At 39.3% G+C, this 24,825-nt stretch overlaps 1 pseudogene; it reads right to left on the minus strand.

Annotated features, from left to right (window-relative positions):
* Positions 1–3,630: 3,630 nt before the first annotated feature.
* LOC139044362 (sodium/hydrogen exchanger 9B2-like) overlaps positions 3,631–24,825 on the minus strand; it is a 54,524-nt pseudogene continuing 33,329 nt past the window's right edge.

Here is a 24,825-nt window from a genome sequence, read left to right on the forward strand (position 1 = left end):
GGGAAGATGGATGACACCAGCCCTAGGAGAAAAGGGCACTGAAGAACAAGAATTTATTCTGTTTATCTAGCACCATCCTTGGAACTCTGACACCCCTGCTGTGGACTGAATTGTGTCGCAGCAAATTCTAACCTCCAGTGTGATGGTATTTAGAGGTAGGGCCTTTGGGAGGTGACTAGGTTTAGACGAGTCTTGAGGGTGGGGCTCTCATGATGGGATTAGTGTCTTATAAGAAGAGACCAGAGAGGCTGCACACTCTGCCCCAAACCCCTCTATTTCCCCACCATGTGAGGACACAGGGAGAGGAGGCTATCGGCAAGCCAGGAAGAGAGCCCTCATCAGAGCTTAATCGTGCTGGCACCCTCCTGTTGGACTTCAAGTGTCTAGAACTGTGAGAAAGTCAACGTCTGCTGTTTAAGCCCCTCCATCTATGGTGTTTTGCTGTAGTAGCCCGCGCTGACTGAGACAGATGAAGCAGTCTAAGATCTGAACTCTTAAGTGGCAAGGAGTTTTCTGATACTGGAAGAGGATCTCCTGATTTGGTCAACAAACATTTATTAAATGCCTACTGTGTTCCATGCCCTGTGCAAAGTGCTGAGGATTCAAAGATGACCAAGGCAAGGCTCCCACCCCTAAGGGGCTGATTTAATAGGAGACAAACCTGTAAAAAAAAAAAAAACTGAAAAAAGGTTCTAAGTCCTCTGACAGAAGTGTGTGTAGGGTACATACAGCCTTCTTTCAGGCACCCAGAGGTTAAAGTAACCCTTTCTATCTGTGGTTGGGGTGGAGTAAATTAGCTTGGTGGGAGTCAACACTCTGTATCAAGTTAACTCTGAGTTCACCAACCAAGTCAAGAGCTGTGACTTAGGATGTGGTGATGAACCTGAGACTTCACACAGTGAGCCCTGCAGAGGCCAGTACTGGACAGAGTCACAGAGATTTAGACAGTGGCCATCCACCGAGGAGAGGGAGGAAAGAGCTTGCTGCCTGCTGTGCAAAATGGAACACGCTATCGGCAGGGGCTTAGTGGGCTCTTCAACTATTTCTTCACACTGAAGTTCCATTTCTGATACTTCTTTGGGGACTTGGATATTTATAATAACATTCTCATTTACTTATACTAACTGTACTTTGTATAAGTTAGTAAGTATTCAAAGCCTGGTACTTAAACTACTGGTGAAGGTGGGAACGAGCGCTAACTGCTGCGCCCTTCGGTCTCACGTGCCCTTTGCTGTCCAGGTCCTCATCGTCCCCCATGTCCCAGCCGAGGCCACCCCCTGGATTAGCTGGGGGCTCCTGCTGCGAGCTCCCTAGCACTCCTGTACTTCTTGCCTCACAGCACTTATCACACCATTCTTCAATCTCTTGTTTAATTGTCTCTCTCTTCTATCAGACTGTCAGATCCTTAAGGACACGAACAATATTAGTCTTAATAATGTGCCTGGGTCACCAAAGCCCTTTAGTAAGTATTTGTTGAATGGATCTAGTTTCAGAGTCTGTGAAAGTGGAGGACCAGATGAGCATTCGGTTTATGGTACCACCAAGGGGCACCTAACCAACGAAGTGCAGTTTGAAACATCTGTCTGAACTTCGGCATGAATTAACCCAGTCCAAACTGACAGCACAAACACTAAGGGAATATATTACCATGGAGTAACCAGTGTCAGGCTGACATAAAAATTAAGCCTGTTAAGGCTTCATATTGTGTTAGCTTAATAAGAATTAAGCTAGTTTTGGACAGGGGTGAAAGTCATGGTGGCAGTGGCTGGAATGGTAGTCTAATGACGAGAGGAGTGGACAGGCCATATGCAGATCAGCTTGGTGGGATCAGAAGATTCTAATTCATTCATTTAATACGTATTTAATATCTCCTTCAAGATTAGCTTCAACTTCAAATTCTAGATTAAAGAGTTTAGATGGGAAGTGATAAGTAATAAACGCTTCAGGTATACAGCATGATAAAAGGTGTAAACTGTATTTAAACGTGATTATTCTAGCAACTAGGCAGGAGTTGACCTAGACTAAAGAGAAACTTACGGGTGATACACAAAAGCCAAGATGGTCTGTTGAATAAGTGGGATAAAATACGACCTATGCAGATAAGCCTTTCTTCTAATATCATCTCTGTTGTCATGTCACAACGTCTGAAATTCCTGCCACAGAAGTCAGTTTTTTGGTCAAAGGTACTATCTTTAGAAAGCCCTTGTTAACATGCAAGAACATGCTACTAAGTGATGGTAACACCCAATACAATGGTACCTCTGACTCCCAAATCTGATCTTTCCATCTTCATAGGAATGTGAATGTTTATTGACAGACACTTCTCAGCTTCCTCATAGCTGGGTGTGGTTATCACCAATAGAAGGTAAGAGAAGAGATGTGTCTAACTTCCTCACAACTTTCTTAAAAATAAATTGCTTGCCTTGGACTTTCTTTTTTCCTTCTTCCTGAAGGCTAGAAAGGAGACATGGGAGAGATCTACTTCCAACCTGTGTCCTAAGCTAGGGCGTGGCGGAACATCAAGACAGAAGGACACAAATCGGGGCTGGCCTGGTGACGCAGCGGTTAAGTTCGCACATTCCACTTTGGCGGCCCCAGGGTTCGCTGGTTCGGATCCTGGGTGCGGACATGGCACCACTTGGCAAGCCATGCTGTGGCAGGCGTCCCACATATAAAGTAGAGGAAGATGGGCACAGATGTTAGCTCAGGGCCAGCCTTCCTCAGCAAAAAGAGTAGGATTGGCAGCAGATGTTAGCTAATCTTCCTCCGAAAAAAAAAAGGACACAAATCTCAGTAGACCTCATGAGCAGAGTAACCCTGTCAGCATCGACCAGGCAGCCAGTTTCATGAGAGGTAAATAAATTTCCATTTTCTTTTAAGTACTGTATTTCTTGTTTCTTCATTATAGCAGCTTAACTTACCCTGATTAATATGATATTCTTGAGAGTGGCATAGATTTGAAAATTGGCTCTCTGTCACCTAGAGAACAGGAAGAGCCTGAAGACGTGGGTCACAAGAAACAACTAAGAAAGGGCTAGACCAGGGCACGTCTTAGCGGGAGGCAAACTCAGAGGGGCCACTGAAGTGGGGGACTCTGTGGAGCCAGGCAGGAAGTTGAATGAGGGCTTTTGTCATCCAAATAGGTGCAAGAGGAAGAGCCAATGAAGATACTTTGTGTACATAAAAATTTTGGTGGGGCCAATCAGTTACAATACTTCACAGAAAGGTAGTAAGAGGGGCAGAAATGGAGAAGAGGCAGATTAACAGGGAAAGCGAGGGGAGAAACTGATGAGAGATTACAATGTATTTAAAAAGAAAAGAGGATCCAAAAACAACTCAAGGCATGAGAGGCTAGGTGGCCACGCATCATAAAACTGTGGCGGCAACAGTCACTCAGAGCGAGCTGTTGGCCAGCAGAACGCCACACCGAACTCGGTCTTTCCCCTGTTAATCTGATATCGTGGTAGTACATTAAAGAGTATTTCTCCCCACACAGATTAAGATAATGATGGAGTGTTTGAAGCAAAAAGAAGAAGATAGAGAAATCAGGCTAGAAATGTAGAACATTACCACCTACATGGAAAGGGTAATGGCTGAAAATGCTGTTTAAAGAAATAACCACACTTTAAGTTCTGTTACATTTTAAGCTTAAATATTATATATTTCAATATCTATCTTGATAAAAGCAGCCTCTGGTACAGCTTTCTAATCATATATTTAGCATTCTCTCTTTTCACCTCTAAACTTCTTCAGAGGGCTCTCCTCGAACTTCTCCATCATTATTTTGATGTGCAGCTTTCTGGAGAGGCCTGGGGCCCAGCAAACCAATGAGGAGACTTCCAATTGGGGCTGTGATGAGGATGGACAAAAATGCCACTGTCAACACATCCATTCCATATTCTTCTAATTGTTTCTCTCCATGTGACCTTGCTGTGTCCAAGGCCACGGATCCTATTGCAGCCTGTAAAAGTTTAATGGTAAAGTTGGACACAGGCATATAAGACAGGCACATAGAAAAAAGGTGAATTATTTTATCATTTGCAAAAACAAACTGCTTGTTCTTTTGTTCAACTAAGAAAGTTCTTTCTTTCAAAGTGTACTGCAATTGGTTTTGGTATTCTGAAAATTCTCCTGCCCTGGCATGGGGAAGGGATGGTGATTCATATGTACTTAGTTGCAGAAGGCAGGGTTACAAAAATATCAGGCAAATATATTTCAAAACACAAGGTAAATACAGCCTCATGATATAATTGACTATAAGACGATTCTGTATGCTAAATTCCTTATGAGTAAAGAAAGTCACTGGTCATCTCACTCTTTTATCTTCAGGAATCTGGAATTAAAAAAGAACAAGATGAAAAAGTGCAGTGAGCCCTGTGGCCGAGTGGTTAAGTTTGCATATTCCACTTCAGCGGCTGAGAGTTTTGCTAGTTTGGGGGTGGACATGGTACCGCTCATCAGGCCATGCTGAGGCGGCGTCCCACATAGCGCAACCAGAGGCACTCACAACTAGAATGTACAACTGTGTACTGAGGGGCTTTGGGGAGAAGAAGAAGAAGAAAAAAGAAGATTGGCAGCAGATGTTAGCTCAGATACCAACCTTTTAAAAAAAGTGTAGTGATACTTACTGGAAGATGGCAAAGTTTTAAATGAAAAAACATAAGAATATGTATTGCTATAGAGCTAAACTAATTGTTAAACATAAAGAAACCTGAAAGTGGTAGGCACTGTCAAAACTTGAAGGTAATCTTATTAGGTATTTGGTGAACTCTTTGCCTTAGGTCTTGGTGAAATGTTTTATTTAAAATTTGTCTACTGGGAAGTATTATGAAAACCTTCATTTTCTTTTAGAGGCAAAATGCCATATTAGTGCACTTGGGAAAATAATATATTAATCAATCTGGTTATTCCCTTATTCCACAAAACACAACAATGTTGTCCTCTAGGACAATGAATCAGAAGAGAGAATGCTGGTGTGGATGAGACACAATGGCAGAGACTACTAATTGCCCACAAATATCTGAATGCCCCTTTTCCCTTCTAAACTAGAACTCCTGAGTGTTAGCTGGTCACATTGCTGTCCAAACCAAGACTTTTTTTCATCCTTCTTTGCAACTAGATGAAGCTATATATCTAAGTTCTGGCCACTGAGAGGTGAGCAGAAGTGATAAATGCTACTTTTGGATTGTTCCCTGAAGAGAAATGGACACTTGCACATCATTCTTTTTCCCCTTCCCCCTGATGAGAAATGGTGAACTGATGGAAGGCACATGCTGAGGACAGTGTCACCCTGCCAGCTCTGGAGTGTCCATGCTGGACTGCTGGTGGGAGAGAAGGAAAAATCTATCTCACTTAGTCCCTGTATGTGAGGGCTCTTTGTTATTTCAGGTTCCTTGTACCATAACTAATTCAACATTTCAAGAATTCTTGGCAAGAACTGCACTCATTACAATGTATATTTCTCTTTCAGTTCTCCGTTGTGTGTGTATGTTTTGAGGTTTGTAGGTATGCTGATTTAAAATATATTGTGATTTAAAATATATTTCTTACAGCAGGTCATGGACCAAAAAGTTTGAAGAACACTAATATGGAAAAAAACATACAAGAAAGTCTTGTTTCTTAGGCAGTGGCAAAAGAAGAAAAAAGAAAATTCCATACAATACTTGCTTCACAGTACATACATTATTCACCACATCCAAGATAATTTCTCCTTATTATAAATTTGCTTTGACAGCAGGAAAGTGCTGTCTTTCAAATTTTAACCTTTAGAAACAAATCTTTCAAACCAAAGCTACTAGAGTAATTATTTTGATAGTTACCTAATAAAGTTACCAGAAGTAGTGTAGAAGCTGGAGACACTGAGGGAGAAACTATTCCACTTATTGTACCATATAAACCTCACAGTATTCTTAGCCATTATGTCCCAGACATCTTTCAAAGTCTGATGAAAAAAAAACTTCTCTGGGATAATGCCCAAACCTATAGCCACACCAAATCTGGCATATAGTTACAGAGCATACACAACCCTCAAAGTTTCCTAAATTAAAAATATCTGATTTTCATCTCATGAAATAGAAATTTACATATTTAAATAATTGCAAAATAATCAAGGATGCAACAGTTAAATCTTGTTTGCTATAATTAGTCTGAAAATATACAATACAATCAGGGCTATTTGCAACAAATGATAATCTATACAGTTCTAATTTAATTAGCAATTATAGGTATTCTACCAAATGCATGGTCAATAATTTCAAGCACCTGTTAGTGCCTTGTTAGAGTGCACAAATTTTGGGTCATGTGATTGAGACAACTGACAGGAAGTACAGCTAGTTTGAAAAATTTAATATTAACTAATAATCTAGGAAATCAATAAAGCATTTTCTGAGTTGTTTCTCAATAAATCTTTCTCCATTATATATAAAGACCGAGGTTGAGCATAACTGATCATCAATCATATTGACAGTGAAGTATTTCCAAACACTAACATGGGCCGCGCTATTTCTGTTTCACTCTCTTCTTAGAAGACATCAAAACGAAAAATCTCTAGGTGATTCAGAGAGCTCTGACTGATGAAAATTCAAACTCTTCCCTCCCTCTACTACTGCTTTCTAGTAACATAGGGATTTATTGGATTTTCAGTTGTACCCTGGAGATCTAAAGAAATTTAAATGAGCCATCATATTAAAGGAATCAGCATACCAAAAATAAAACTTTTAGAGTAGATTAGTAAAAATTCTTTTCATAAATCAAACTTTAGTTACTTTTGTTCACCAAATTTGGACAAGCCCTCTTATTCAAAATTTTAAGGGATCATATTGAAATAGGAGTTAAGATCCATCATTACCTGGACTGTGGCCTTTGGAAGCCATGCAAATGAAATAAATATCTTTTCCTTTATGTTAAAACCAGCAAAACACACCATCAGAAATGTAGTCAAAATTCGTATCAGTACTGCAATACCCAGGGTGGCAACACAAAGGCCTGTAAGAAATACTCAATTTTTAGACATAACGAAATACTGGGGAAGAAATGGAATCTCCTGATTATTGATTCAAAATTCTATCAACAGAAATAATCTAAAAACATTAAAAAATTAAAAAGACAAAAATGATTAGGCATAATTTGTCAAAACATCAATATTAAGGATCAATCAGACCATTTGTTTAAAAGAAGGTATTTGCCCTAAATTAAAGCCAGAAATTAACTAAATATATTTGAATTTCCACAAAGGAGATTTGAATGTTATTTATCTTATGCTTTATAGCAAGAACCACACTTTTTCCCATGTGTTTATTTAACAAGAATTTATTAAACTATAACTACGCATAACAGAATTTGGACTAGGTTCTGATACCCAAACACGCATAACGTACAGACTTTGCCTCCATGAACTCCAAAGTCAGAGGAAGACAGAAACATAAAGAACCAAAAGGTGAGTGCAGTGTAAATATACCGGTAAGAGGGCGAAGAAGAGAAAAAACTTAATATTTTCATCAAAGTGGTTGAGAATTCTTTACAGAGGATAAGACCAGAGGTGATATTCAAAATATTTATCAGCAAGTATGGAGGCAATCAGGCAGTCAGAAGAGAGCTGGCTGGGCACTGACCAGTCAGAATAGACACTGGCTTCTACACCTGTTTCCCCATACTGGTGTGTGCACTGACTGCCCATCACCCTGGCTGATGTGTACAGCTACTTCGTTCAGTCCTTCAGAATCCTTTGCTGATAAAGGTAAGTTCATTCTGATTTGCAAAATAAGAGATTGTGACTAGGGCAAGGCAAGCTACCGGACCTGAGAAAGGCAAAGCTAAGGTGAGTACTAGGTAATAAGGTGGTTTTTGAAAAAGTAACATTTGTTGAGTGCTTGCTCTGTGCTAGGTTCTGTATTAAGCTTTAAATGCATCTCTTTACTTAATCTTTACAACCTGTGGAGTAATTATTCTCACTTTACAGTTGAAAAAAATGAAGATCAGAAAGGATAAATAACTTTCTCAAGTTCAAGAGGCTGGTAAAACACCAGACAGACATTGCTTGATGCTCTATTGTGAATCTGCAACATGGTTTCTTTATGAAAAGGTTCTGTGGCTCTTTATTGGAGGGTATTTTTCCCAGCGTGGTAGATTTTCAAAAGTATTTGTTGCCTTAAGTACAAGATACAAAAGGGACGATCCCATTCCCAGGAGGGAGCAGTCTGGGGAGGATGATGAGGAAGCCTTGGACACACTGAGCCTCAAGTTTTGTGGGATTTACAAGTGGTGATGTCCAAGCAGCAACTGGCTATGTTGAATTCGAGATAAAGATTTTGCAATTACATAGTTTATAATCGAAGCCACTGAGTGTAGCTGAGCTCAGAGAAATGATACCCAGCGTGAAGTGTAGAAATCTTTTGAAAGAACTTGGAGGAAGAGCAGCACTTAAGCCATATATAGTGTAAAGGAAGACTCAGAGGGCACTGGAAAATGTAAAAATTCAACGTAAAAAGTGTTGTAAAGAGGTCAATAGCGTCCAATGCTGCTGAGAGATCAAGTCAAGTCAAGACTAACACGTATTTCGTGTATCCAGCAATACGACCGTGGTGAGGGCGGGGCTGGTTGTGGAATGGGGCAGAAGCTGGGCTGAAATGTTCTGAGGGAGGGCATGAGAGTTGAAATGGAAAAGGGGGACACAGTTACCTCTTTAGAAAAGTTTGAAAAGAGGAAGAGAGAGAGAGAGTGGTAGGTGAGGGGGGAAGTGAAATGAAGAAGGGATATATATATATATATATATTTATTCAAATTTTGACTGTGGTAAAATACACGTAAAATTTACCATCTTAACAATTTTTAAGTGTACAGTTCAGCAGCATTAAGTTAAACACTCACATTTTTGTGCAACCAATCTCCAGAACATTTTCATCTTGCAAAGCTGAAACTCTACACCCATTAAACAGCAAGTCCCCATTTCCCCGCCTAAACCCTGGCAGCCACCGCTCTCCTTTCTGTCCTTATGAATTTGACTCCTCTGGATGCCTCACAGGAGTGGGATCATGCGGGATTTGTCTTTCTGTAACTGGCTTATCTTACCCAGTGTAATGTCCTCAGGTTCATCTATGTTGTCACATGCGTCAGAATAGAAAGATACTATTTTAAGATAGGAGAGATTAAAATCTGTTTCAATTCTGCAGAAGAGAAAGCTGTGACAAGGATATCTGAAGATGTGTCAGAAAAAGGGGAGACTCTGTGTGAGATCTAGAAGGAGGTGGCAGGGATGGGATCCCTAGTATGGACGGAATAATACTGTGATGCAAGAAAAGAAGGAAATAATGAGTACAGGTCTTTCTTGATGTACGATGGGGTTACATCCTGATAAACCAATCATAAGTTGAAAGTCAACTTTAAGTCAAAATATTGTAAGTCAAAAATACACTTTGGGCTGGCCTGGTGGCATAGTGGTTAAGTTCGCACCTGCCGCTTCAGCAGCCCAGGGTTCCCAGGCTTGGATCCCAGGTGTGGACCTAGCACCGCTCTCAAGTCATGCCGTGGCGGTATCCCACATACAAATTAGAAGAAGACTGGCACAGGTGTTAGCTCAGCGACAATCTTCCTCAAGCAAAAAGAGGAAGATTGGCAACAGATGTTAGCTCAGGGCCAATCTTCCTCACCAAAAGAAAGAAAGAAAGAAAGAAAAAGAAAAAAATGCATTTAATACACCTAACCTACCAAATATCATACCTTAGCCTAGCCTACCTTAAATGTACTAGGAACACTTACATTAGCCTACAGTTAGGCAATCATCCAATACAAAGCCTATTTGATAATAAAATGTTCACTATCTTATGTAATTTCTTGAATACTTACTGAAACTGAGAAACAGAAAGGGTAGAAGTGTATGGGTCGTTTGCCCTCATGATCCTGTGGTGACTAGAGCTGCAGCTCACTGGCGGCTGCCCAGCATCTCGAGAAAGGATCATATGGCATATCGCTAGCCGGGGAAAAGATCAAAATTCAAAATTCGAAGTATGGTTTCTAATGACTGCATATCACTTTCATACCATGGTAAAGTCAAAAAATCCTAAGTCAAACCATCGTCAGTCGGGGACCATCTGTATACGTGTACAAATTAATTTTTGAGTATGGTACTAAAAGTCAACAGTTTTAATATGATGGCTTTTGAATGTATGAATGAATAAAAGAATGAATGAACAAACATTTCTATCCCATGGATACATATTATAGAACTGCCTAATTATCTTTAAAATTCTGGCCCTTGATCAGGACAAGCCTAGATGAACATTCTTATCGTTGGAAAAAAATTTTAAGGCCTGCATTTTCTTGATAGTAGTTAAGAGCGACACTTTTCTTTACAAGCAACAATATTTAAGGCATAAAATTTACTGTCTTAGATTGACAAACATTCTTTTCTAACCAACTGCTTAAAAGATCAGTATTAACTTTTTATATAATTGTGACAATGGGAACCACCAAATATAAACCTACTACAGATACTACAACTGAATATAAAAAGTTGATTTTAGCAAAAACACTACTTTGAAATTCTCACCCACAGTTTCTGGTCTGAGAGATGCAATAGATACCTCTGCTCCAATCAGTCCAAAGAGAAGGGGCTGGAAGATATCCCAGGCCACTGCAATAATCTTTTCAACCTCTGCCTAAAAGAAACACACATACACATACAGGGATTTTTATTATGTGAAGTTAGAAGATCTAAGAATTTTACTAATTTGAAATCTGAGTCAATTTGACCTGAGATAGGCTTTATCTATGTGGCATCTATAAATAAGAAGGTAGCTAGAATACAGCAAAAAATTGCATAAAGATACTTCTAACAGTTAAGGTATTACATAAGGTGCGTTGGTGTTGGTTTGCAAAAGGATGTTAACTATAAAGAATCTCATCAAGTCATCTCAGGAGGACTTCGACTTCTGAATACATGATGTGTGTGTCCATAATACTTAGTATTACTTTATAGTTAATTTTCACTCAACAATATGATTAAAAGATCTTGTAATATTTATACATATATCTAGAAATGCACCTTATTGCTGCATAATAATGTATGATATGGAAGTACCATAGTTTATTCAACCATTTCTTTATTAATAGACCTTTAAGTTGTTTCCAATTTTATTTTATTATAAAAGAATACTGTTTATGACTATCTCAAATCATGCACAAAAATAAAATTCCGGTATAGTGAAGTGCTGTGCCAGTTATTAACTTACTGCCCCTCGGCTCCAAATCCTCCTTTCAATTGTTGCTCTGCAGAAGATGGAGCCAGGGGCTGGCCCAGTGGCCGAGTAGTTAAGTTCGCGCGCTCTGCTTTGGCGGCCGCGGGTTTCGCCAGTTCGATTTCTGGATGTGGACGTGGCGCTGCTCAACAAGCCATGCTGGGGTGGCATCCCGCATGCCACAACTGGAAGGACCCACAACTAAAAACACACAACTATGTACCGGGGGGCTTGGGAAAAATAAAATCTCAAAAAAAAAAAAAAAAGAAGATGGAGCTGGACCCTTTTAAGTCTTTCCCCTTTGCTAGCTGGACCATATTAAATTTTGCCACTAGAGGGCGCCCAAGAGCTACTCCAAGAGGAAGGCGCTCGTCTGGTTCGGTGGCTCCTCCTAGCAGGATGCTTCCGCACCGGGTCCTGCAGCCCGGGTGGCTTCTCCAGAGCCAGGCTCCTAGGGTGTATGGCGGCCAGCAGCACTCAGCGGTCAGCAGCTGCCCCCAGCCTCCTCCTCGGGTGATTTCATAGCCAACTGCCCTGGGCAACATACCACCCCATACACCTTTAGAGGGTAGATTTCCAGCAACTTCTGCAGGCAGGGTACCATGGTGACTTCTCTGCCATCCAGTGAACCAAGGCTCTAACAAGGCTTGGATTCTCAGCCCTGGGTGCCGAAGTAGGTGGGGTGGGGTGGGGAGGTGGAAGCGGATGCTGCATCTCAGCCCTAGGGGTTTATAGCTGCTATTCCTATATTCTTTAGGGGCCTCTTTACATCTTACAAGACAATCCCCAGTATGGTTAATAATAAGCTTTCCCTATTCCAGTTACTATATGGTTTCTCATTCCTTCTAAGACCCTAATTGATATAAGTACTAACTTTATAACACACAATACAAAAACCCTTGGAAAAGATTGACATAATTGACTAGAATAAAACGAAAATATTTTGTGGCAAAAGAAACCATAAAAAAGGATAGGTGACAAACCAGGGGAAAATATCTGTACTATGTGTAACAGAATAAGGAGCAATATCCAATCAATAAGAAACAGACATAGAACCTAATCGAAAAATGGGCAAGGCATACGCACAAGTAATTTGTACCAGAAGAAACACAAGGGCCAAAAAACATGAGATACTAAAACTCAGTAATCAGAGAAACACAAATTAAAATGATATACCATATATTTTTTTTGGGGGGGGAGCCATCATATTGGAAAAAAACACTAAAAAGTTTTAATAATGTCTAGTATTTATAAGACTGTAAGGAAACTCAGCAATTGGTAGGAGAGCAAATTGATAATGCTTTTTTTGTAGGGCAATTTAGCAGTACCCTTAACAGTGTCTAAGAATTTACATTTAACAGATTTTTTCAATCAACTAATAAGAATCTATGTTTTTGAACGACATTTTAACATTTTTTTACCATTTTTACACATCTAAGGATCTATACTTTCATTTACGTACTCAGCAGTTTGACAAAGGAGGATTACCTCGTTTCCCTATTTTCTTAATTTTTGTTATTTCTGGTATGTTTATTAAGGTGAAGATTCTATTTCCTCTTAGTTTATAAATGTTTAAAGACACCGTATATGAGGGGTTGGTTGATTTATTTATATAGTTCTATTCCTATATCATTATAAAGTTATGTTTTCACATCGTAAGGAATCAGATCATGACTGAGGTTCAAATTCTGCCACACACCAACTGCAAGCCACTCGCCTCTCAGCACCTAATTTTCCTCATTTGTAAAATGAGAGGTTTACATTAGATAACGTCCAAGATCCTTTATCACTTAATGACAGTGAATCGTCTGCCAAACTAAGGTCCAGATGCCACCCTTCTACATATCTTTAAATTTTACTTTTTAATTTAGTTTTTAGAGTATATCATAGCTAAAGTTCAGACTTTAGCTGATATCCATAGTTGTAAAGAACAAAAATCAACTCCATTAATTTTAGGTTACTTAGCCTTCTGTTGCCATGACTAATGGCTTAACAGAAGTCCTCGAAAGTATTTCATGTACTGAGAACTCCAATGAAAGCAGAGGCATATTGAGTTTTCTCTATCAAATTGTTTTTATTTCTAAACTTGGACAAAGGCCACAATTTGGTTTTTTTTTTTTTCTCGCTGAGGAAGATTCGCCCTGAGCCAACATCAGTTGCCAGTCTTCCTCTATTTTGTATGTGAGCTGCTGTCACAGCATGGCCACTGATAGACAAGTGGTGTACATCTGCGCCTGGGAACTGAACCCAGACCACCAAAGCGGAGCATGCTGAACTTAATCACTAGACCACCAGGGCTGGCCCCACGATTTGGTTTTTGATTGTAATACTGTAGACTAATTTAATATCAGACATGGCCCTATATATTGTAAAACTTAAAGATGAGAGAGGAGCCACAATGTACCTTCTTGTGGGTTTTTTTGTAACTTCAAAACTAAAATGAATCTGTTTATAAAGAAAATAGAGGGGCTGGCCCCGTGGTGTGGTAGTTAAGTTTGGCACACTCCACTTTGGTGGCCCAGGTTTGCAGGTTCAGATCCCAGGCGTGGACCTACACCATTCATCAGCCATGCTGTGGTGGTGACCCACATACAAAGTAGAGGAAGACTGGTGCAGATGTTAGCTCAGTGACAATCTTCCCCAAGCAAAAATAAAAAGAAGAAGATTGGCAATGGATATTAGCTCAGGGTGAATCTTCCTCAGGAAAAAAAAAAGAAAGAAAAAGGAGTCATCAAATAGGCTAAGTACAAAAGAAGACATGAGTTCAGAGGAATGAAGACTGTGGTGTCCACTGAAAGTTAAGGCCACTTTACCTATCTGTATGCACCATTAGTAAGAATCTTCAACAATGGAAATCACTTTCCATTATGGACAAAAAGAGAAAGTTAAGAGAAACAGAAGTTTCATCATGAGTTAAATATCTACTTAAGCTGACACTTCTCTTCTTAGAGAGAAGATTTCAAGATTCAGAAGATTGAAAATATATCAAGAAAAACATCCTGTAGCTGTTAAAGTCATCAGAAGAAGCACTGCATTTGAAAACAGATGAAAAATATAGATGAAAAAGGCCTTAAAAAAGTGAGTGCATTTGAATACAATAATGGCAAGATTACAAGGAAAACCAAGCAGGAAAGTATGAGATAATGTCAGAAAACTACAGGCGCAAACAAAATTTTATAAAATATTGTAGCTTGTCAAAGCATAATTCAACAACAATATAGCTACAGCACTGAGTTTACAAGTGTTTTATTTCCATTTTCCCACATAATAGCCACAATAATTCTTTAGTGATTATTATTATTTTTCTCAGTGTACAGTTGAGGAAACTGAGTATTAGAGAAGGTAAGTGACTTGCTTGGGATTACACATCTAGACAGTAGAATCTCTGGGACTGGAATCCCAATTTCCATAGATTAAATTTTATGCTCTTTTTATTACATTGTGCTGCTCAGAGATAGTCATAAAAATTATTAGTGTGTTCTGACTAAGCACTTTGCCTTATATAGATTATTTCACTTAATCCTCCACTCTATGAAGTTGTTGCTATTATCATTCCCCACTTGAGAGATATGGAAATCGAAGACTGAGAAGTCAGATACTTTGTACATGGGCATACAGCTACTCAGGTGTAGGGCTGAGCTTAATCCAGGAAGTCTGAGTGCTCAGACCCTATGCTACACCATGGAACAAGGAGGAAAAGCAGTCCAAAACCTGGACTCATTGATTTGGTGCCTCCAGAAGTAGGGACTTGCCTGAGTACTAAATTAGAAAAGATATGGAGAGTGTCTGCCATATAAGTGATTCAATGAAGGTTTTTTTACCCTGTCTTTAGGAAATCATTTTCATATACTCAAACAGTGTGTTTTCATCCTGGCTCTGCCACTTATTAGCTTGGTGACCTTAGGCACTCTATCTACTATCTCTAGGCCTTGGTATCCTCATTTGTAAAATGGGTCTCGTATCTACCTCTCAAGGTTATTGCAAAGAATAAATGAGATAACATAGGTAAGATTTCACTAGGAAAGGAATCTTTAAGAAAAAATAAACTGAGGAAAGGTCATAATAAGAGATTGATAGATCGGACCACGTGAAACTATAAGATATTTGTGTGTTAAAAATGAACAATAAAAAAAGGCACAAAGGGCTAATATCATATATATAATCAGTACATTCAACTTTAGGAGATAATGGACAAAAAACCTATCAAAGAAAAAGAAAAAATACAAATAGCTAAATATATGAAAAAGCATTCAATTTTATTGTTAAGCAAGGAGGCATAAAACAAAAAAGATACCACTTTTGACTATCAGTAAGGATAAAAATTAAAAACAATAATATTCTAAGGCAGTGTTTCACAAAGTGTGGTCCCCAGGGAAGCAGCATCAGCATCACCTGGTAACTGATCAGAAGTACACATTCTCAGGCCCCACCGTAGTCTAACTAAATCAGAAATTCGGGGTGGGGTCCACAAGTCCAATTTAACAAGACTTCCAGGTGGTGCTAAAGTTGGATAAACATTATTCTAAGCTGATGACGATGTAATGATATAGGTACCTCACATATTACTGGTGGAAAAGTAAATGGATACAACTCTAGAAAGCAACCAGTTTGGTAATACGTGTCAAAAACCTAAAAATGTTCATGTTATTTGACCCAAAAAATTTAGCATTAAGAATCTGCCCTAAGGAAACGATATTGGATTTCAGCATAATTTAAAATAGCAGAGACTGGTTTTAAAAAGCTTATGGTGCATCCACGTGTGTGTGTGTGTGTGTGTGTGTGTGTGTGTAAAGAGACATACATAGGAGATTAACCAGAGGTAAATATGAAAAAAAAAGCTGTCAGTTCTCTCTCCGGGTTTTGGGATTACATTGATCTTCTATGTAATCAGCCAGGCTGCTGGCAATTCAGGCAAAGTTATGGCAAATGCAGAAAAACAGATGATTTGTTTGGTTTATAACGGTCTTTTCTACATGACTCACATCCTCGTTTTCTGAAGAATCGTGTAACCGGAACTGGCCGGGCCCCCTCCCTTGTCTTCTGCGCGAGTGGCTCACGTCCACTTGCGGTGGGCACCCGTCTTCCCCTCGACGTCTGTTGCTAAAACTACTCTTTTATGTTCTATTCCAAATGATATGGTTCCTTTTCACTGTTTATTTTTTATCCTATCATTTATTAATTTACAAACAATCTGAAATTGCAAAGTTTGGAAGTATAATGTTTTTAATACACTTGCTATATGTTATTCGAATAGATGTCGAAACATAAAAACGTGCCCTGCACAATGATGGTATATTCTGGTCACTTTGGAGTCGATAAACCTGAGTTAAATCCCAGTGCCACTTTCTAATTTTGTGACCTTGGACATGTTATTTAAGTCCTTCTGACTTACAGTCTCTATAAAATGTAAATGGTAATATTTTTTCAAAGGTTTTTTTGATGAGAATAAATGAGAATATCCCCTCACTGGCTAGCACAGGGCCATACGGAGTGGCAATAAAAATTGATTAATTCTCTTCCCTCTTTTCACCCAGGACAGTATAATATAATGAGTTGGTTGTAATTTTTGAAGACTTTTAAACAAGTGACAACAGAAAGCATTTACCTATAAAATTCAATTTGAAGAAACTTACTACAAGCATATTTGAGAATTTTCCTGTTGAATAAATGAAAGGAAATAAACCAAAATAGTTTACAGAGCTGTTGGCTTTAGGTGGAGAAATTACAAATCATTTTTTCTTTCCTTTTATCTGACTTTTAAAAAATTTTTCAAAGTTCTACAATAAGCATATACCGCTTTCATACTCAGAAATCAAATAAACTTTATTCTAAACAATATTCTCTTTGGTAATTTATTTTTTTAAATGCTAAAAAAGGTTACCATTCAAAAGTGAAGGGACAGTTTGTAAAATGCTAATGTCAGGCAAGCTCCCAGATGCTCGACAAGGGTCACAGTGCACACACAGTGGCATGCCTTCACGGAGTGAAGACTGCGAGCTCTGTCCCGGACAAGGGGGCCAGAGTGCTCCGAGAGCAGTGCGCTGGTCAGCAGCCCAGGCAGGATGGAAGGCACTCAGCAGTGAGCGCTCAGCGAGGAGCCAGGGAGCTGAGATCAGACCCGAGACTGAACAGCAATGTGTGATCACCTGCCTCGGCCTGCAAGGAAAGTGAAGCCACGGAAAAGCAAATTTTGACAAGAGCAAATGTTTACAAGAGATGAGGGATGATAAGAGGACCCAATTTATACTGGGAAGTTTATGTTTTAGCTTTCCTCTTGTCAGATGTTAAGTTACGTGAAATCACAAAGGAGAATTTAATAATACGGGTGCTGCTAAGGAAAAAAAAGTAGACCTGAAATAAGCCTTACAGCCAAGCCTCCCCAGGAGGACGCAGCAGCCCTGGGCCCATGCAGTGCCTGCAGCAGGGCTCTGCAGAGCCTTGCTCCTTGCCTGCAAAGCCCAATCCACTGCGGCCTGCTTTCCTGGGGCCTCAGTCCCTTATCTACACAAGGCTCCAGGCAGCCCCACCAATCCACCCTCCTCTACAGCAAAGGGATGCCCAACTGCACATGTCTTGCCTCCCGAGAGTGAAAGCCTCCAACGGAGTGCCATGTGCCCACAGTGAAGCCCTGCCTCTACAGACCTCTGCAGAGACCGCTCACCTGCAGGGCACTGCACACCCAACCTCAGGACTGATAATCAACATATATTTTTCATGTAGTATTATTTTAAGCTGAATTATTTTCAACAGTTGTCTTTGGTTTTCCCAAATGATATATGTGTATTTAGTTTAGGTCACCCACATCTAATTTCTTCATGAAGCAGAATAGTATATGATCCTCTCAAGTTCAAATCCATAAAAATGTACCTTGAAATTAAATAAATGGCAACCAGCTAATTTCCATAATACACATAAAGGAAATGAATAATTTTAATGATCTTGAAAGTCAGTAAGAAAAACAGACAATCGTAAAAAATGGGCACAGGCTTTTGAATAAACTGGCTAGTAAATATATGACAAGATGATTAGCTCCACTTGTAAAGAAATACAAATCAGATCAATAATGAGAAACATTTTTCACCTGTCAGATTAGCAAAATATCTAAAGATTGAAAGTACACAGATCAGAAAAACAGATCCTTTCACAAACTGTTGGTGGGAATATAAATTGGTACTGCTGTTTAAGAGGGCAACTCAAGGGGCTGGCTGCATGGCTGAGTGGTTAAGTTCGTGCACTCTGCTTTGGCGGCCTGGGTTCACCAGTTTGGATCCTGGGCACAGACCTACTACACACCGCTTGTCAGGCCATGTTGTGGCGGCGTCCCACATAGAAGAACTAGAATGACCTACAACTAGGATATACAACTACGTACTGGGGCTTTGGGGAGGAAAAAAAGAGGAAGATTGGCAATAGCTGTTAGCTCAGGGCCAATCTTCCTCACCAAAAAATTTTTAAAAAGCATACGTTAAAAAAAGGGCAAATTGATACTATCAAAAGTATCAATGTGCATACTCTTTCATAGAGAAATCCTATTTCTAGAAATTAATCCTATAGATACACTCAAAGATATGCTATATTTTGTTGATTTTAAGAAACACACTTTTTCATTTCTGAAATTAGGAAGTGATGTCATAGTTTAATTGGCAGCATTCTTTTTCTCTCTTGGTGGCATGTAAAATAATGGTGCTTCTTAGACTTGATAGTGTCTTAGTGGTATATGCAAGGATATTTTATTGATGCACTTTTTGTCTTGGCAGAAAATTAGAAACAATTTAAATTAAATTTAGGCAGGAAACTGGTTAAATAAAGTACAGTACAGCTATACAATGCAATACTCTGCAACCCTTACAAAGAATAAGGGAGGCATCATGGAAATATGACCATGATACATTTTAAGTAAAAACATCAAGTTATAGATTGGTATGTAACAGGAAAAAAGGAAGTGTATGTGTGCATTTGGGCATACGTTTGTATATGTACAGAAAATAGCTCTTATGATTAATTTTATTAACTTGATATTATGAAAGTATCTGGAAAAAAACTAATCTAATCAGAAAGTAGTCATGAGAAGAAGAACTTAAAATGAAATTCACCTTTTCACTGCTCCATCCCATGCCTGCAAGGAAAGCCATGAGCAACGTACACAGTCCTCCTGACCCAGGGAAACCAAGATACACACTGCTGAACACCGACAGCACAGACAGCCCCAAAACAAGGCACGCCCGCTTCCATACAAGTTTGTCCTTGAGGAGAAAAAACGTGGATTAGCTCAATTATTTCATAGAACTGATTTTTAATTATTGATTTTTCCATATTCAGGACTTAGTAGAAAATAAAAATGTCTGTATCTGTGCACATAAATGCATGACATAACATTTACTTTCTTTTCCTTAACAAAAGTAGAGTTAGCATGTGTACAAACGCAGCTTCCCCGTTCAGGAACCTCAGTGAGCCTCCTCTGAAGTCATTGACGCAGAAGTCCGCAGGGCTGAACGGAGCAGCAGAAAAGAGTGTGTGGGCTTTGGAAGTGGACAAATTAGGGTTAAAATGCAAGCTCTTTCCCACCATTGGCTATGCAGTGGCCATATTACTTAGCCTCTCCAAGCTTTGTTTCCTCCTCCTTGAAAGCAGTTACATCATGGGGTTTTTGTGAAGCTTAAAGATATGATATCTCTATTATTTTTAGGTTCTCTATTTACTCTTTAATGTGATGCTCTCCAGTTCTTCTTTCTAAATCTTTGAATACCAAGAAACTCTAGGTGGCTGTAGACTGAGAGGAGTCTGTGGTGTTGATTTTTAAAATCTAAGCAATGTGCTCCTCTCTTTCGTTACTTGTCCCTGTTCAGCCTTTAAACTTCTTGATTGCTTTAGAAGGCAGCAGGTCCTTAGAAGGGTTCGACTGGAAGCGCACAGGCCCTGGCAGTGGATGAACTGAGTTCATACCCAGCTCTACGGCGTTCTAGCTACGTGACCTTGTTTAAGTCATCTCTCCCTGAGCCTCAGCAGTGAAATGGTCATATTAAAGGTATTCTCTTCATGGGTTATTGTGTGGATTGCACTAGATCAGCGCTTCCCAACAGAACGATCAGTGATGCTGGAAATTTCTATGTCTGTACTGTCTCTGGAAATGTCCTGTGTCTGCTGGAGCTGCATGTAGATAGTCGCTGCCCTGATGAGCACAGCGGGACTTTACTCAACTCACCTGTCATTTTATACACAGTAAGCAACAAAATGTAAGCCATCATTTTTCTTTGTACTTTGTTGCATAATTAGAAAATCCTTGAATTTTCTTTTATGCATTCATAAAATCTTTTACAGACTATTTTACTTGGAGTTTTTTTTGCAGCACAATAAAAATTCACATCAACATACATTCTGATAATGCAAACATTAATTTTCTTAATTAAAGTTTTACTTCAGTTAAGATTTGAATTCCATTCAAAATGCTCTGAAATCTCAAAATAACACCAATTCTTTTAGAAAAGAAAAGATTTTTATATGTTTACCTATCAGAAGAGACTAAAGAGGGTAAAGGAAAACAAACAAGCCTTTGTTTCTCATTAAGAATCACTATGTACAGTAAAGAACTTCAATCTACTCGGTGAGAAAGAGACTATATTTTAATGAAATGTTAAGGTCTATCTATTTGATAGTATTAGAATCTAAGGTATTTTGACACTAAAACCGTGGGCCCAAAGAACCATTTTATATCTTGATTTAGTTGAGTATTATGAATAATAATAAAAATAAAAAATAAATTAATTAAAAAAATAAGACTTGCGGGGCTGGCTGGGTGGCGCAGTGGTTAAGCTCGCACGTTCCACTTCGGCGGCCCATGGTTGGCCAGTTCGGATCCCAGGTGCAACCTATGCACTGTTTGTCCAGCCATGCTGTGGCAGGCGTCCCACATATAAAGTAGAGGAAGATGGGTACGGATGTTAGCTCAGGGCCAGTGTTCCTCAGCAAAAAGAGGAGGATTGGCAGCAGATGTTAGCTCAGGGCTAATCTTTCCTCAAAAAAATGAAAATAAAAATAAGACTTGCATATCCTATTAGTTTGGAATTCATGTTATTTGTTTTACAGTGCAAGCTGAAGTGTACAGAATATAAATAGGAGAAGAAAATCCCAGGACTGCATTAACATCTTCAAGGTTTAGCTGTCTTCCTAAGCCTCACAGACAGCACTGACAGAGCAGCAAGCAGTTTTAAAATGGGGGTCATTTGCTAAATCACGTCCTTCACATGGCTCTGAGGGAGTGTTCCAGAATGTTTTCCCGTGACATTTTAGAGCACGACTTTCCCACAGATGGTTTCCTTTACCTGGTCACTGCTTGGGAAGTACTGAATAAAAAATCCAAGAAGAGCCCCAGCTGCCACACCAATTACTACCTCCAAAATGCCTCTGAGGACATTAAAAACCGTGGAACCTTAGACACACATAAAAAAAAATCTTCAGTCAGAACTCTAAATCCATAAATACAAAGACTTTACTTCAATCATCACACAAAGCATCTGATTACACAGAAGGAAAAGTTTACAGATATTTCCTGCTCTCCACAGTCTTAAATATATGTGACTTAAAGTGTCTAATAAAATGGGCCTATCTTATAAGAAAGGTATGCATTATTAGAGATAAACTTCAAAATAGGCATAAACTATGATTTGTGCACTTTTTTGTACATTTACTTCAAAAAACTTTACCTAAAGGGCCTAAGAAAATATGAAAGATAAAATTCATGATTCAGAGCTAATTGGTATGATATGCATAGGCTGGGTGAGTAGACTGATCTAGTTTTCAAACAGCCATTTAATAGCCTGATTTTTTTGTGTGTGAGGAAGGTTGACCCTGACCTAACATCCGTTGCCAATCTTCCTCTTTTTACTTGAGGAAGATTGTCGCCGAGCTAACATCTGTGCCAGTCTTCCTCTATTTTATGTGGGACACCGCCACAGCATGGCTTGAAGAGCAGCGCTATGTCCGTGCCTGGGATCTGAACCCACGAATCCTGGGCCACTAAGGCAGAGCACACGAACTTAAACCATTACCCCACAGGGCTGGCCCTACGAGCCTGATTTTAAAATAACAAATGTACACTGACTTTAGTAGGTTTGATATGTAGAGAATACAGGAACTTAATTTGAGAATTAAAATCAAGAATCTTTTCTTACTATGATGAGTGTAAAGGACTCATTCCTTCTTGAATGTTTATTCTAAAAGCAAACTGAAAACAAATTATTTTTGAAATTGCTCTTAGAAGAATCTTTATTTCTTACTCAGCTTCTTTGAAATAATAGAGAGGTAAGTAGAACCAATATTTTCCCCCATATCATACAGAACTTAGGAAACTTTAATTAAAAAAACTTTGTGAACACATTGTGCAGAAAATTATATTAAAGTTGCTCAAAGGGGCCGGCCCAGTGGTGCAATGGTTAAGTTCACACATTACGCTTTGGCGGCTAGGGTTTGGCAGTTTGGATCCCGGGTGCAGACATGGCACCACTTGGCAAGCCATGCTGTGGTAGGCGTCCCACATATAAAGTAGAGGAAGATGGGCAAGGATGTTAGCTCAGGGCCAGCCTTCCTCAGCAAAAAAGGGGATTGGCAGCAGATGTTAGCTCAGGGCTAATCTTCCTCAAAAAAAAAAAAAAGTTGTTCAACACATAAAGCCCTTCTTCACACACTATTCTAAGAAAAAATGTACTAACTAGTTATTGTGGGTTTTTGTCATTGTGGTTTAGAGTACACAATATGTCACCCCAAATATGCCACTGGGGCATAAGGATTATTCTGAGTTGAAGGCAATTGAGAAGAAGCAGATATAAGAAAAGCTCTCTGCCCTCTCACTATTTGCCCAAAAGCAGGACATACATTCATAAAGGTGTCCCCTCTCCTTTTTACCAGGAAGGACAGAAGTTAATCACTGAGACAACTTGGGACACTTATGGGCCCTTATCAGCCCCAAGACAGCACCAGAGGAATTCACATCACAAACTTTGCTAAAACAAGCCCTTATCTACCGTTAGGTCCCCATATGTTTCTTTTCCCACAATTTGCTGCCTCTAGAAGCTCAAAGCTCCTTTATCTTGTGCTTCTCCACATAATGTTCTTTGCTAAAATGCTGAACAAGCCCAAATTCTGACCGCTCCTTTGACTTACTCATCTTTGAGGTCTTGTGTAAGCACAATGCACACGTTAATAAACTGTTTTTCTCTTGTTAGTCTGTCTCTTGTCAGTCTGATTACAGGGCCCCAGTCAACGAACCTGGTGTGGGAAATGGTTTTTCCTCCCCTACAGTTTCAATTATCTCTTGTATTTAAAAAAATGATTACCTCTGTAGTAGTTTTATTTAGCTAGGACAGCTCTCTATTAGGTAATAGTGTGACTGTCAAAAACATTTATCTGTGATAATAGTATACGTTGCAAGATATTACAGTAAATAATTTACTATAAATGTGTAGAAAGTAACTAACCACTTTCAGTCTCCCGTATAGTAAGATTGTTTAAAAGAAAAAAAGACTTCTTGGGCCCCACCTCTGAAAATTCTGATGCAGTAAGTCTGGCCGGGCCTGGGATCCACATTTTAAAGAGGCTCCAGGTAGCTCCTATCCAGATGGTCTAAGGACTGCATTTAGTAGGGCAGGGCAGAGGGTACAGAGTATTGTCAAGTAGGAAGGTTCTTCAGGCTAGCCCCACCCCCACCCCCACCCCTCAGATTATGAAAACCCCAGCAGCCGCTCCCCACGGCCCTCCCTACCCTGCTCCTGTGTGATTTTAATGCAAACTCTGTTGCTCTAAAGCTGTGGTTTCCATTCCCAAAGATTATGATTTAAGTGGCCTAAGGTAGGGCCCACATATGAGTATTTTTAAAAAGTTCCCAGGTAATTATAGTGTGCAGCTGAGGCTGAGAACTATTGTTTTAAAGGTGTATACCAGGAAGCAGGGAGAATGTACGATTGGACAGGTACAGTAGAGTTAAAATAGAGACAAGGGTGTAGATTCGACCTAATTGGTAATAGAGAATCCTTGCTGGTGCTTGAACAAGAAAGTAAGACTATCAAAACAATGCTTTGAGAAGATTAATTCACCAGTGATACACGGTGGGGACTAGACGTAAGGCAACTTCAGGGTGTGGGAAGAGGTGAAGTACTAGGTAATTGGCATACGTCAAATATAGTCATAAAATGGGAGGATAACCATGGGGCAGAGAGACTGAGAACACAAGACTTTCTAAGGTGTGTTCCCACTAAATAATCTGAAGCTAAACTTAGCCCACAATTACATTTTGTCAATAATATGAAATTGCAAATCTTATCTTCCAGTCTTGGAAACAGATTAAAAAGTGAACTTAAATGTGTGCTGTCCCAAAGGATAATAAAGGTGTTGAATAACAGTAGGGAAAAAATGCCTTAAGTTCCTGTTTTATTACTACTTAAAACAAAATATGTCTGTATCAGACAGTTATTAAGTATTAATAAGATACACATTAAAATAATTATTTCCCCTAAAATGTTAAAGACGAGAGAACAGAAACTGTCCCTCCCACTTGGACTACTTTGTCCTTTGTGCTCACTGAAACACCTGCTCACCCTCTGTG

This window comes from Equus asinus, unplaced genomic scaffold (assembly GCF_041296235.1).
Source record: "Equus asinus isolate D_3611 breed Donkey unplaced genomic scaffold, EquAss-T2T_v2 contig_803, whole genome shotgun sequence".
NCBI lineage: Eukaryota > Metazoa > Chordata > Mammalia > Perissodactyla > Equidae > Equus > Equus asinus.